We start from the raw sequence: 13256 nt of genomic DNA, 5'->3' as shown, positions 1-13256 counted from the left end.
TATTCATCGCCATCTCCTTCCACCATGTCCCTTTCTTGGCAGCACCTCCATTAGAACCAAAACCAACACTACCATTAACCAACCCCCTTACCAAGACTGCCCTCACCTATTTACGTCCACAAATCAGCCCTTTCCCTCTCAAACCCAGTAGCCTCTAACATCCATGAATCAGTCCTCTCCCTCACAAACCCATGAGCCTCTCACATCCATCAATCATCCCTTTCCCTCACCTAATTACCTTCTTGAATTAGCCCTTTCCTTTACAAACCCAGTAGCCTCTAATATCTTTCACTACCAACACACCCATAGTGAATCAACCTAATCATCAAACCACAACATAGCCAGCCCTATGTCTTCCTCACACAAACCCGAAAACTCATCTCACCTAGTCACCTAAAACCCATTTACATATCTATTTCAAACCATCAACCCATTAGATTCCCCTAACCAGCAGTCAGCTCAGCATCCCTCATCAACCCAACACGCTCCAGCCTTTTTGTTACTTATTTGTTGGGTCCTATGTGCTAATGGAGATGGTATATATCCCTTTTTAAATCGAAGGCAAGAGTTTAGTTCAAGTTTGATTGGAAATTGACAAAAGCAAAAAAGAAAAAAATGTTTTTTGAACCCTGTTTCAGCCGTTTTCTGCTTTCTTTATCCTTTCCCTCTACTGCCAAAATTATCATGATTCTTAGGCTAATTAGGAGTCTTTATAATAATAAATTCATTCCTTTTTTATCTGGTCTTTAAGGTTGGATAAAATCCCTCAGAAGTTGCACTAAAAAAACTGATTTTGCTACTCTCACAACTTTTTGTTCCAACTTAGGCCTTTATTCTGATTTGGTTTCATGTAATATCTTACCATCCTTACTATATTCTATCACTCATGACATGTTGAAGATTTGGTCTATACCTTGATTAAGTCCTAGGACTCATTATTCTTATGGAAGACTCTCAGTTAAATTGAGATGCTTAGCATTGTCAGTTTTCTGAATTAGATTAGGAGATCTTTTTTTGACCAATTAAATTGCAGCCAAATTCTATTCTTCAAAATGAATTTATCTCATTTTGAACCTTTCATGAAAGTTGTAGTCTTATATGCATAGATAAATTTGGTTTTTGAATTGTTTAATTTCGATATTAGAAGCTTAAGATACCCCCGTTTGAATATCTAAACGTGAAAGCGAAGAATTTTGCCGCAAGAAAGATTCTGAACCGAGTTTTGCACTAAAGACTCTACTTCCATCACAATTTTATTGGTCGTTATTCTTAATTCATACTTTCAGTCATATCGGGATGCTCGACATTGTCGGTTTCTGAATCAGATCACGAGACCTTTTTTTTTATCAACCAGATTGTTGCCAGATTCTGTTCTTTCAAAACGATTTTATCTCACTTCAAATCCTTCATCAAAGTTGTAGTCCTGGACGCGTAGATAAATTTGGGTTTTGAATCACATGATTTCGTTATCAGAAGCTTAAGATATTCCTGTTTGAATATTTAATGTGAAAATAAAAAATTTTGTTATGAGAAAGTTTGGCCCGAGTTTGCAGGTTTGATTCAAAGGATCTAATTGCATTATACTTAAAGTTTGATGACTAATTACGTGTCATTATAAAGGATTTTTTTTTTATGAGGGGCTAAGTTAAAAAAAAATATTGAAATAAGCAAGTTTGCAGATGAAATCACAAGAAACTTGGTTGGATTTGAAAAGAAAAAAAAAAAACAAGGCCAGGATTAATTTGCAGACCAACTACCTTTGCCTTGCGTTTCAGCAACAAACAACGCTGTCATTCTTTACATTAATGCGCATTGTTTTTCCTTTCTTCAACTGAGGAGACAAGACGATGCCATTTTAAAACAACCCAATTTTGAATTAAAGAGCATGGTATGAACCCGCGTCTGCAACCTTTTCCCTCCTCTACAACCGTTTCTTGCTATTTTTTTTTTGACATTTCTCCCGTCCTTGCATTATACAAGACAGCCCCCCTTTTTATGCTATGATGGCAGCTGCGAGAGGGAACGATTTTGTACCTCATAGTGCCAGCTGGGGAAAAGGCAGCAGAGGGAGCCTCGCCATCATCTAATGGTTAGAATTCCATCCCTAAACACAGACGTCTGGAATGAGAGGGTGTTAGGTTATAACCAAGGGATTATCCGTTGCTGATTTACATAATCGGCAACCGAATTTCAGCAACGGATAATCCATTGCTAAAAAATTAACATCTATTATTTACATCTGAAATTATCCGTTGCTAATTTTGTTGTTGAGTTTTATCAGCAATAGATTTTAATATTATCTATAACGGACTAATTAGTTGCTAATAGACTATTTTTTTTGTAGATATTAGTCTCCAAGTTTTTTTTGCTCGGCTATTTAAAAGAGGAGAGAAAAAAGGGAGGGGGGAGAAGAGGGAGACACAAAGAAAGAGTGAAAAACAGAGAGAGCTAACACCAAGAAGGTTAGAGAAACATAAAAACCAACGAGAACGAGAGGGAAGATTATCTCTAGTCTATCCTACATTGCCACAAAGGGGTTCACAAAATCTAAGGAGGTTTTTTAAACTCCTAACGGCAAAAAAATGGAAAGCGTCTGCACTTCATCCGCTGCATTAAAACAAGCAGGATCCGCAGGTATATTTCCAGTTTTCTGCTGCCTTGCTATATTTAAACTAGGCATCTGTTGTTTGTTTTCTTTTTTACAAAACTTGTTTTCTTCTTTTGCTCTAGATGTTCAGTTTCTGTTTGAACAAAAAGTGTTATGCTTGCCCACTGTTACTTCCATGATTTTTTAGTTTGGGTTATTGTTTATGTTAAAGCTGTATGCTTTTTTCTTGATTTATTACTGTGATGAGAGACCGTGAGTTTTAAAGGTCTTCACTATCTCTCCCTCCCTCTGCTCGAGTGTCTCCTTGCCATGGAACGTTGCATAGGAATGATAGTGGCTTAGAAGTGCAGTTTTTATGCGGGGAGGAGAGAGAAAACAAAGAGAGTCGGGGAGACGGAGAGAGTCCAAAAATAGAGAAGAAAAACAGGAGGAGGAAACAACAAGAAAATAAAAGAGGAAAGGAAAGAGAGAAAACCGAGAGAAGAAGAAGAAGGTGAAGAGGAGAATAAATAAAATGCCTGCGGCACTTTTATGTTTGTGTACAATTGCAATGGCAATGATGCGGAGGGAAAAAGAACTACGCATTAAATATCAGAACCCATTGAAGAGGAGATGGAAGATACACGGGAACCGTTAGCGGCGTTTGCCATCTCTATGGCCATCGTCAATCGTAGCAAGTCCTTCCTGCATTGATGTACCAATAAGGATTTAAGAACCCCGGGTACCCAATTGTTTGAGATGTGAGAATGGAGGTAGATGAGAAACTGGACGACGTATGATTAAGAAGTGGTGGCAAAAACAAGAAGTGGTGACTACAACTCACATCTAATAAAGTATCAAGGGCATCAGTAGCACGGCCAGATGTCCAAGAAAGCCGTCTCTCCACCTCATCAACAGTCACAAATCCTTGAAGCTAACAAAATTAAGATTTTCAAGGCAACATAAGACACTTTTCTTCGAGAAGGATGATATTTTAAGATATGGAAAATAAAAAAAACATGAGCCAGCTCCAAAATTTCATTATGTTCTTTGTTCAATTCAGTTGGAACAGAGCGAACAAGCTTTCTTTTCCCGATAGAAATCACCTCAAAACCACTACCCAATATCTGTGAAAATTCAAGCACCGGATGTTAATAGTATATCAATCAGCAACCTAAAAAGCAAAGACAGGAAACTGACTGGACACGTAACTCCGTTGCTAATCATGAAAGACAGCAACTTTTTAATTTTGCAAAGATGGGAGAACCGCTTTGATGCATATATCGCAAGAATTTGAAAAGAATAATCTATCTTAAAGCAACGATTAGGTATCTAAAATGATTTTCAAAAGGCATATAAATAACTCTGTACTTCAAATTGTTCTGTCGCCTCAAAAAATTAAGCAAACTCAGGAAGTGGGCCTTAGAAAGATATGGACACCAAAAAAAATTTCTTGCCTCGACTCAATAGTAGAGCTTCACCTTGCATTTGCATCTTGTTTCTCAAACAGAGCTAGTATAAATAGTACATATACCGAAAAATAAAAAATAAAAAATAACACAAACCTTTAGCTTACTTATTGCACGTAAACAATCATCCTCTGACGCAGCCTCACGATCACTTTTTCATTTCTGACGAAGCAGGGTGCAGAGTTCTGGCAGATTGATCAAAACTCCATTGAGAGGTCTTGTTGCCAAGCATATCTCTAAAATTTGCACTCCTGGCTGGGCAAGTGTGTGTGTTTCATTATAGGACACTTCACAGCACAATTGAATCAAATGTTATATACCGAAAAAAGAGAATACTTGATAATGCAACCAAAAAATTGAGCAAAAATGTTTCCAAGTAACAATCTAAAAGCTCAAGAACAAAGAATCATATAATGCACCAAGAGTATAAGATGCACCATCAGAAAAACACGACCGTAGTTTTTTGATGCATGACCTTCTAATTGGTACTCCATAAAGATCTTTGAATTTAGAGCCATAAATATTTCAATCCTCAATAATTAAAAAAAGCGGGGTTTGAGAACCTACAAAATCTTAATCACAACAAAAAAGCGGGGTTTGAGACCCTACAAAATCTTAATCACAACCAAGTTATTAATTTTAGTTGCATAGCCTCTTAGCCTTAGGTGATGTAATCTTGCAAACATGTCAAATGATTCCAACACAAACTGCTCTCCAAATACAAGTTCTCTGTATTCATTTAAAAAATTATAACAAACAATAGATACACCTTCTAGTCTTGCATCATAGACACTTGATGACTCAAACACATTTGCCAAAGATATAGCACCATAATGAAAAAAGAAAATGTACAAACCAAGTTCATAATAGAAGTCACCAATCTGTAACAGCTCTGCCCAAAAACCCTTATTCGATGCCAATGGATCCACTCCAACTTTAGCACACATCGCATGGAATTGTGCCCTGAAAGTAGGGTTCTTTCGAATATCAGTCTGCACCAACCCACGTCAACATTGCAATACCATTTCCCATTAAAATCACAACCTTGACAATCATACCATGTCCTCTTTCATTTATCTCTTAAAACCCGTCAAAATTTTACAAAATTAGCAACTGGGCCAGTAAAAAAAATATCAAAGAAGCACACAGGAACTCATCTTTCTTACCGTAACAGAAATAAACACCTCTAAAATTCATAACTTCAGTATTAAAAATCCAAACTTTTTTATCTCCAAAAGGTAAAGTTCGCTGATATAAAACAGAAATTTATCAGCTGACCTTGTGTTCGCGGCCAAATTCTTAAAGCTGAGAACAAAAAGTTGCAAGCTGTTCTTTCATAAGATCAGTTTTTAGCCTTGCTACATTTTCTCCAAGTATCCGATATTGATCCTTCAATACCATTTCAAGAAATGAAAAGCAAAGACTCAGAAACTGTTTATATTGAACATTAATAAATAACCAAATGGAAACCAATGAACGAATCCAACAGAAGAAACAGTAGTTACCCTTGCAGCAGCTGCTGTTTGTAAACCACCAATACCAGGTCTCCTTCTCATTCCCTTTTTTTATTATAGAATGCTTCTTTGATCGATATCTTTTGTGGGTTTTGACCAAAGTTTCGAACTGTTTTCCTAGTGGTTATTTTATGGTGTTGGTGCGCAGGGAAGGGAAAGAGGAAGTACTTTGCCTGAACATTACGTTATATAAACTTTGAGGCAACCTCCATTCAACAATCAAAGTGGCGCAGCGGAAGCGTGGTGGGCCCATAACCCACAGGTCCCTGGATCGAAACCAGGCTCTGATATTTGAGTAGCTTCCTCTGCTCTTGAAATCTTTTTGTTTAATCGCCCTCCTACTATTTTTTTTTTTTTGCAACTTATCAATTTTAAAAAACAATTAGAATAATTTTATAAAAAAACAAATTTAAACAATGAAACTTATTAATTAAAAAAAATCCATTAATATTTGAAACCAATGATTTTGGTTATAAATTTAGGGCTAATCCCGTAAAAGACAAACTATAAAAAATACAAAGCAAAATTAAAAAGAAAAATAAGATCAGAAATAAGAAAATATCATTTTAAAAAATAAAAAAAAAACCAAGCAAACTTTTCAAACTTGGTCTAATTTCTAAAACTTGTAACCCGTGAAATTTTAAATTTAATTTTAATTAAAAAGCTTATATTCTAACTAATTTAATTTTGAATATTAAAATCATGAAAAAATATTAATAAAAATTTTAGAAAAACAAAAAAATAACTACAAAAAGAATCTATAAAAAAATAAGTAAACTAGAGTGAACCTTCTAAAACGTGATTTAATCTCTAAAATTGACAACCTAATTTTAAAAGATGAGATTATAAAAAAATAAGGATGAAATTATGAAAAAAAAACTAGAAAATAATTATAAAACAAATAGCAATCAAAATAATAAAAATTAAATTTGAAAAATTAAAAAATTATAAGGGTAAATTTAAAAAATATTTGTAGTTTGATAAATTATTTAAAGATTAAAAATGATAGCGGTGGAATTAAAAAATAATTATGATTTTATAGATAATTTAAAAATAAAACATAATAGTAAAAAGGACACGAACAAAATAAGAAGAAAAAAATAAATTATGGGGGCTAATCTAAATTTTTGAAAAGGTTGTTATAGAATTTAAGGTGAGGAGAAAAAAAAATATTATCAATACTAAACCTGACAAGTATTTAGAACTCAAAACACCTTATCATATCGGGGAAGTTGAAACCTTTCAAATGTTACCATAAAAAAAAAAAATATTTGATGAGTGGATAGTCTCGCATACATCATTTAAATGGTGTAGGAGTAATCTATAAGTGTCAACAAATTTTTTTAATAATGTTTTGTATATATTATTAATAGTAATACCCTGAGTAACTTTTAATTTTATAAAAAAAATTAACATCAAATGATAAAAAAAAAATATCTCGTGGAAGAGTCATGTTAATTATGTTTTTAAGGATATAAAAATAAATAGGCTATTCTAAAATTTCAAAAAACCAAAACACCCAATAGTAGGTATTATATTATTTTATTTTAATATTGAATTAGTAATTTTATTGTATAATAAAAAATAAAATAATTAATCTAATCTAACCATGTGTAATTAAAAAAAAAACAATCGTATCAATAAAAAAAAACCTTATCCTTAATACATGGCTAAAAGTTTTTTCTTGAATCAAGGAAAATTTTATCATTTCACTAATCCAATTAATACAGAAATGTCTCTTGGATAGAAGAACTTCTCTTCACTTCTAGTTTTTTATTTATTTTATTTTAATTTAATTAAATAAACATCCATATACACGGGATTCCTACATGTCTTCAAATTAGTTTATGAATAACTGAGGTTAAATATTTTCTCAAACAAATTCTAGAATAGACCCTTGTATGAATCCTGTACATCAGAAAATTTAAATTAGCTTCCTACTAAATTAACCATTTAATGCAAAAAAGAAAAAGAAAAGGAAAAGTAAGAGCATAGCCAGTGCCATTGAGAAGATGGTTTTTTTATTATTATTTCTTTATAAATAACAAATCCAAACTTCTCTCATTTTAATTGAGATTAAACAAAAAGTAATTTAATGTATTTAATTAAGAATGCTTTTCAAATTGAGGTTATAAAATAACTAAAAAAACACATTAATATTAATAATTTTTAATTAAAATATTATACATTTAACTAATATTATTACATTATGAAATAACAATACTTTATATAAAATATTTTTTATTATTCTATTAAACTATTTGTTATTACATTATATATGAAATTCATCCTACAAGAATTATAATTTCCATTACTTCCTAGCGTGCAACAAATTTATAAATATAATGTGGTGGTTGACACGCACCATCACATTCAATTGTTTTTTATTATTTCATTCTCACAACCACTATCTAAAGTTGAAATCAATCACCACACACGGTGTCTCTATTCACCGCCATCTCCTTCCACCATGTCCCTTTCTTGGCAGCACCTCCATTAGAACCAAAACCAACACTACCATTAACCAACCCCCTCACCAAGACTGCCCTCACCTATTTACGTCCACAAATCAGCCCTTTCCCTCTCAAACCCAGTAGCCTCTAACATCCATGAATCAGTCCTCTCCCTCACAAACCCATGAGCCTCTCACATCCATCAATCATCCCTTTCCCTCACCTAATTACCTTCTTGAATTAGCCCTTTCCTTTACAAACCCAGTAGCCTCTAATATCTTTCACTACCAACACACCCATAGTGAATCAACCTAATCATCAAACCACAACATAGCCAGCCCTATGTCTTCCTCACACAAACCCGAAAACTCATCTCACCTAGTCACCTAAAACCCATCTACATATCTATTTCAAACCATCAACCCATTAGATTCCCCTAACCAGCAGTCAGCTCAGCATCCCTCATCAACCCAACACGCTCCAGCCTTTTTGTTACTTATTTGTTGGGTCCTATGTGCTAATGGAGATGGTATATATCCCTTTTTAAATCGAAGGCAGGAGTTTAGTTCAAGTTTGATTGGAAATTGACAAAAGCAAAAAAGAAAAAAATGTTTTTTGAACCCTGTTTCAGTCGTTTTCTGCTTTCTTTATCATTTCCCTCTACTGCCAAAATTATCATGATTCTTAGGCTAATTAGGAGTCTTTATAATAATAAATTCATTCCTTTTTTATCTGGTCTTTAAGGTTGGATAAAATCCCTCAGAAGTTGCACTAAAAAAACTGATTTTGCTACTCTCACAACTTTTTGTTCCAACTTAGGCCTTTATTCTGATTTGGTTTCATGTAATATCTTACCATCCTTACTATATTCTATCACTCATGACATGTTGAAGATTTGGTCTATACCTTTATTAAGTCCTAGGACTCATTATTCTTATGGAAGACTCTCAGTTAAATTGAGATGCTTAGCATTGTCAGTTTTCTAAATTAGATTAGGAGACCTTTTTTTGACCAATTAAATTGCAGCCAAATTCTATTCTTCAAAATGAATTTATCTCATTTTGAACCTTTCATGAAAGTTGTAGTCTTATATGCATAGATAAATTTGGTTTTTGAATTGTTTAATTTCGATATTAGAAGCTTAAGATACCCCCGTTTGAATATCTAAACGTGAAAGCGAAGAATTTTGCCGCAAGAAAGATTCTGAACCGAGTTTTGCACTAAAGACTCTACTTCCATCACAATTTTATTGGTCGTTATTCTTAATTCATATTTTCAGTCATATCGGGATGCTCGACATTGTCGGTTTCTGAATCAGATCACGAGACCTTTTTTTTTATCAACCAGATTGTTGCCAGATTCTGTTCTTTCAAAACGATTTTATCTCACTTCAAATCCTTCATCAAAGTTGTAGTCCTGGACGCGTAGATAAATTTGGGTTTTGAATCACATGATTTCGTTATCAGAAGCTTAAGATATTCCTGTTTGAATATTTAATGTGAAAATAAAAAATTTTGTTATGAGAAAGTTTGGCCCGAGTTTGCAGGTTTGATTCAAAGGATCTAATTGCATGATACTTAAAGTTTGAAGACTAATTACGTGTCATTATAAAGGATTTTTTTTTTATGAGGGGCTAAGTTAAAAAAAAATATTGAAATAAGCAAGTTTGCAGATGAAATCACAAGAAACTTGGTTGGATTTGAAAAGAAAAAAAAAAAAAACAGGGCCAGGATTAATTTGCAGACCAACTACCTTTGCCTTGCGTTTCAGCAACAAACAACGCTGTCATTCTTTACATTAATGCGCATTGTTTTTCCTTTCTTCAACTGAGGAGACAAGACGATGCCATTTTAAAACAACCCAATTTTGAATTAAAGAGCATGGTATGAACCCGCGTCTGCAACCTTTTCCCTCCTCTACAACCGTTTCTTGCTATTTTTTTTTTGACATTTCTCCCGTCCTTGCATTATACAAGACAGCCCCCCTTTTTATGCTATGATGGCAGCTGCGAGAGGGAACGATTTTGTACCTCATAGTGCCAGCTGGGGAAAAGGCAGCAGAGGGAGCCTCGCCATCATCTAATGGTTAGAATTCCATCCCTAAACACAGACGTCTGGAATGAGAGGGTGTTAGGTTATAACCAAGGGATTATCCGTTGCTGATTTACATAATCAGCAACCGAATTTCAGCAACGGATAATCCATTGCTAAAAAATTAACATCTATTATTTACATCTGAAATTATCCGTTGCTAATTTTGTTGTTGAGTTTTATCAGCAATAGATTTTAATATTATCTATAACGGACTAATTAGTTGCTAATAGACTATTTTTTTGTAGATATTAGTCTCCAAGTTTTTTTTGCTCGGCTATTTAAACGAGGAGAGAAAAAAGGGAGGGGGGAGAAGAGGGAGACACAAAGAAAGAGTGAAAAACAGAGAGAGCTAACACCAAGAAGGTTAGAGAAACATAAAAACCAACGAGAACGAGAGGGAAGATTATCTCTAGTCTATCCTACATTGCCACAAAGGGGTTCACAAAATCTAAGGAGGTTTTTCAAACTCCTAACGGCAAAAAAATGGAAAGCGTCTGCACTTCATCCGCTGCATTAAAACAAGCAGGATCCGCAGGTATATTTCCAGTTTTCTGCTGCCGTGCTATATTTAAACTAGGCATCTGTTGTTTGTTTTCTTTTTTACAAAACTTGTTTTCTTCTTTTGCTCTAGATGTTCAGTTTCTGTTTGAACAAAAAGTGTTATGCGTGCCCACTGTTACTTCCATGATTTTTTAGTTTGGGTTATTGTTTATGTTAAAGCTGTATGCTTTTTTCTTGATTTATTACTGTGATGAGAGACCGTGAGTTTTAAAGGTCTTCACTGTCTCTCCCTCCCTCTGCTCGAGTGTCTTCTTGCCATGGAACGTTGCATAGGAATGATAGTGGCTTAGAAGTGCAGTTTTTATGCGGGGAGGAGAAAGAGAAAACAAAGAGAGTAGAGGAGACTGAGAGAGTCCAAAAATAGAGAAGAAAAACAGGAGGAGGAAACAACAAAAAAATAAAAGAGAAAAGAATACAGAGTGGAAAGGAAAGAGAGAAAACCGAGAGAACAAGAAGAAGGTGAAGAGGAGAGATAAATAAAATGCCTGCGGCACTTTTATGTTTGTGCACAATTGCAATGGCAATGTTGCGGAGGGAAAAAGAACTACGCATTAAATATCAGAACCCATTGAAGAGGAGATGGAAGATACACGGGAACCGGTAGCGGCGTTTGCCATCTCTATGGCCATCGTCAATCGTAGCAAGTCCTTCCTGCCTTGACATACCAATAAGGATTTAAGAGCCCCGTGTACCCAATTGTTTGAGAAGTGAGGATGGAGGTAGATGAGAAACTGGAGGACGTATGATTAAGAAGTGGTGGCAAAAACAAGAAGAAGTGGTGACTAAAACTCTCATCTAATAAAGTATCAAGGGCATCAGTAGCGCGGCCAGATGTCCAAGAAAGCCGTCTCTCTACCTCATCAACAGTCACAAATCCTTGAACCTAACAAGATTAAGATTTTCAAGGCAACATAAGACACTTGTTCTTCGAGAAGGATGATATTTTAAGATACGGAAAATAAAAAAAACCTGAGCCAGCTCCAAAATTTCATTATGTTCTTTGTTCAATTCAGTTGGAACAGAGCGAACAAGCTTTCTTTTCCCGATAGAAATCACCTCAAAGCCACTACCCAATATCTGTGAAAATTCAAGCACCGGATGTTAATAGTATATCAATCAGCAAACTAACAAGCAAAGACAGGAAACTGACTGGACACGTAACTCTGTTGCTAATCATGAAAGACAGCAACTTTTTAATTTTGCAAAGATGGGAGAACCGCTTTGATGCATATATCGAAAGAATTTGAAAAGAATAATCTATCTTAAAGCAACGATTAGGTATCTAAAATGATTTTCAAAAAGCATATAAATAACTCTGTACTTCAAATTGTTCTGTAGCCTCAAAAAATTAAGCAAACTCAGGAAGTGGGCGTTAGAAAGATATGGACACCAAAAAAATTTTCTTGCCTCGACTCAATAGTAGAGCTTCACCTTGCATTTGCATCTTGTTTCTCAAACAGAGCTAGTATAAATAGTACATATACGGAAAAAAAAAAAAAAAATAACACAAACCTTTAGCTTACTTATTGCACGTAAACAATCATCCTCTGACGCAGCTTCACGATCACTTTTTCATTTCTGACGAAGCAGGGTGCAGAGTTCTGGCAGATTGATCAAACCTCCATTGAGAGGTCTTGTGGCCAAGCATATCTCTAAAATTTGCACTCCTGGCTGGGCAAGTGTGTGTGTTTCATTATAGGACACTTCACAGCACAATTGAATCAAATGTTATATACCGAAAAAAGAGAATACTTGATAATGGAACCAAAAAATTGAGCAAAAATGTTTCCAAGTAACAATCTAAAAGCTCAAGAACAAAGAATCATATAATGCACCAAGAGTATAAGATGCACCATCAGAAAAACACGACCGTAGTTTTTTGATGCATGACCTTCTAATTGGCACTCCATAAAGATCTTTGAATTTAGAGCCATAAATATTTCAATCCTCAATAATTAAAAAAAGCGGGGTTTGAGACCCTACAAAATCTTAATCACAACCAAGTTATTAATTTTAGTTGCATAGCCTCTTAGCCTTAGGTGATGTAATCTTGCAAACATGTCAAATGATTCCAACACAAATTGCTCTCCAAATACATGTTCTCTGTATTCATTTAAAAAATTATAACAAACAATAGATACACCTTCTAGTCTTGCATCATAGACACTTGATGACTCAAACACATTTGCCAAAGATATAGCACCATAATGAAAAAAGAAAATGTACAAACCAAGTTCATAATAGAAGTCACCAATCTGTAACAGCTCTGCCCAAAAACCGTTATTCGATGCCAATGGATCCACTCCAACTTTAGCACACATCTCATGGAATTGCGCCCTGAAAGTAGGGTTCTTTCGAATATCAGTCTGCACCAACCCACGTCAACATTGCAATACCATTTCCCATTAAAATCACAACCTTGACAATCATACCATGTCCTCTTTCATTTATCTCTTAAAACCCGTCAAAATTTTACAAGATTAGCAACTGGGCCAGTAAAAACAATATCAAAGAAGCACACAGGAACTCATCTTTCTTACCGTAACAGAAATAAACACCTCTAAAATTCACAACTTTAG

At 34.5% G+C, this 13256-nt stretch overlaps 1 non-coding gene and 2 pseudogenes across 1 annotated transcript; 1 reads left to right on the top strand and 2 right to left on the bottom strand.

Annotated features, from left to right (window-relative positions):
* Positions 1 to 3498: 3498 nt before the first annotated feature.
* LOC105130238 (putative vacuolar protein sorting-associated protein 22 homolog 2) lies at positions 3499 to 5711 on the bottom strand (annotated as a pseudogene).
* A 77-nt stretch (positions 5712 to 5788) lies between these two features.
* Positions 5789 to 5860, top strand: TRNAM-CAU (transfer RNA methionine (anticodon CAU)). Its single transcript has one exon. It is a non-coding gene; the product is annotated as a tRNA-Met (tRNA).
* Positions 5861 to 11145: 5285 nt separating this feature from the next.
* LOC105130144 (vacuolar protein sorting-associated protein 22 homolog 1-like) overlaps positions 11146 to 13256 on the bottom strand; it is a 2632-nt pseudogene continuing 521 nt past the window's right edge.

Source organism: Populus euphratica, unplaced genomic scaffold (genome assembly GCF_000495115.2).
Source record: "Populus euphratica unplaced genomic scaffold, PopEup_1.0 scaffold95.1, whole genome shotgun sequence".
In the NCBI taxonomy this organism is placed as follows: Eukaryota; Viridiplantae; Streptophyta; class Magnoliopsida; order Malpighiales; family Salicaceae; genus Populus; species Populus euphratica.
This window is presented reverse-complemented; position numbering and strand designations above follow the sequence as displayed.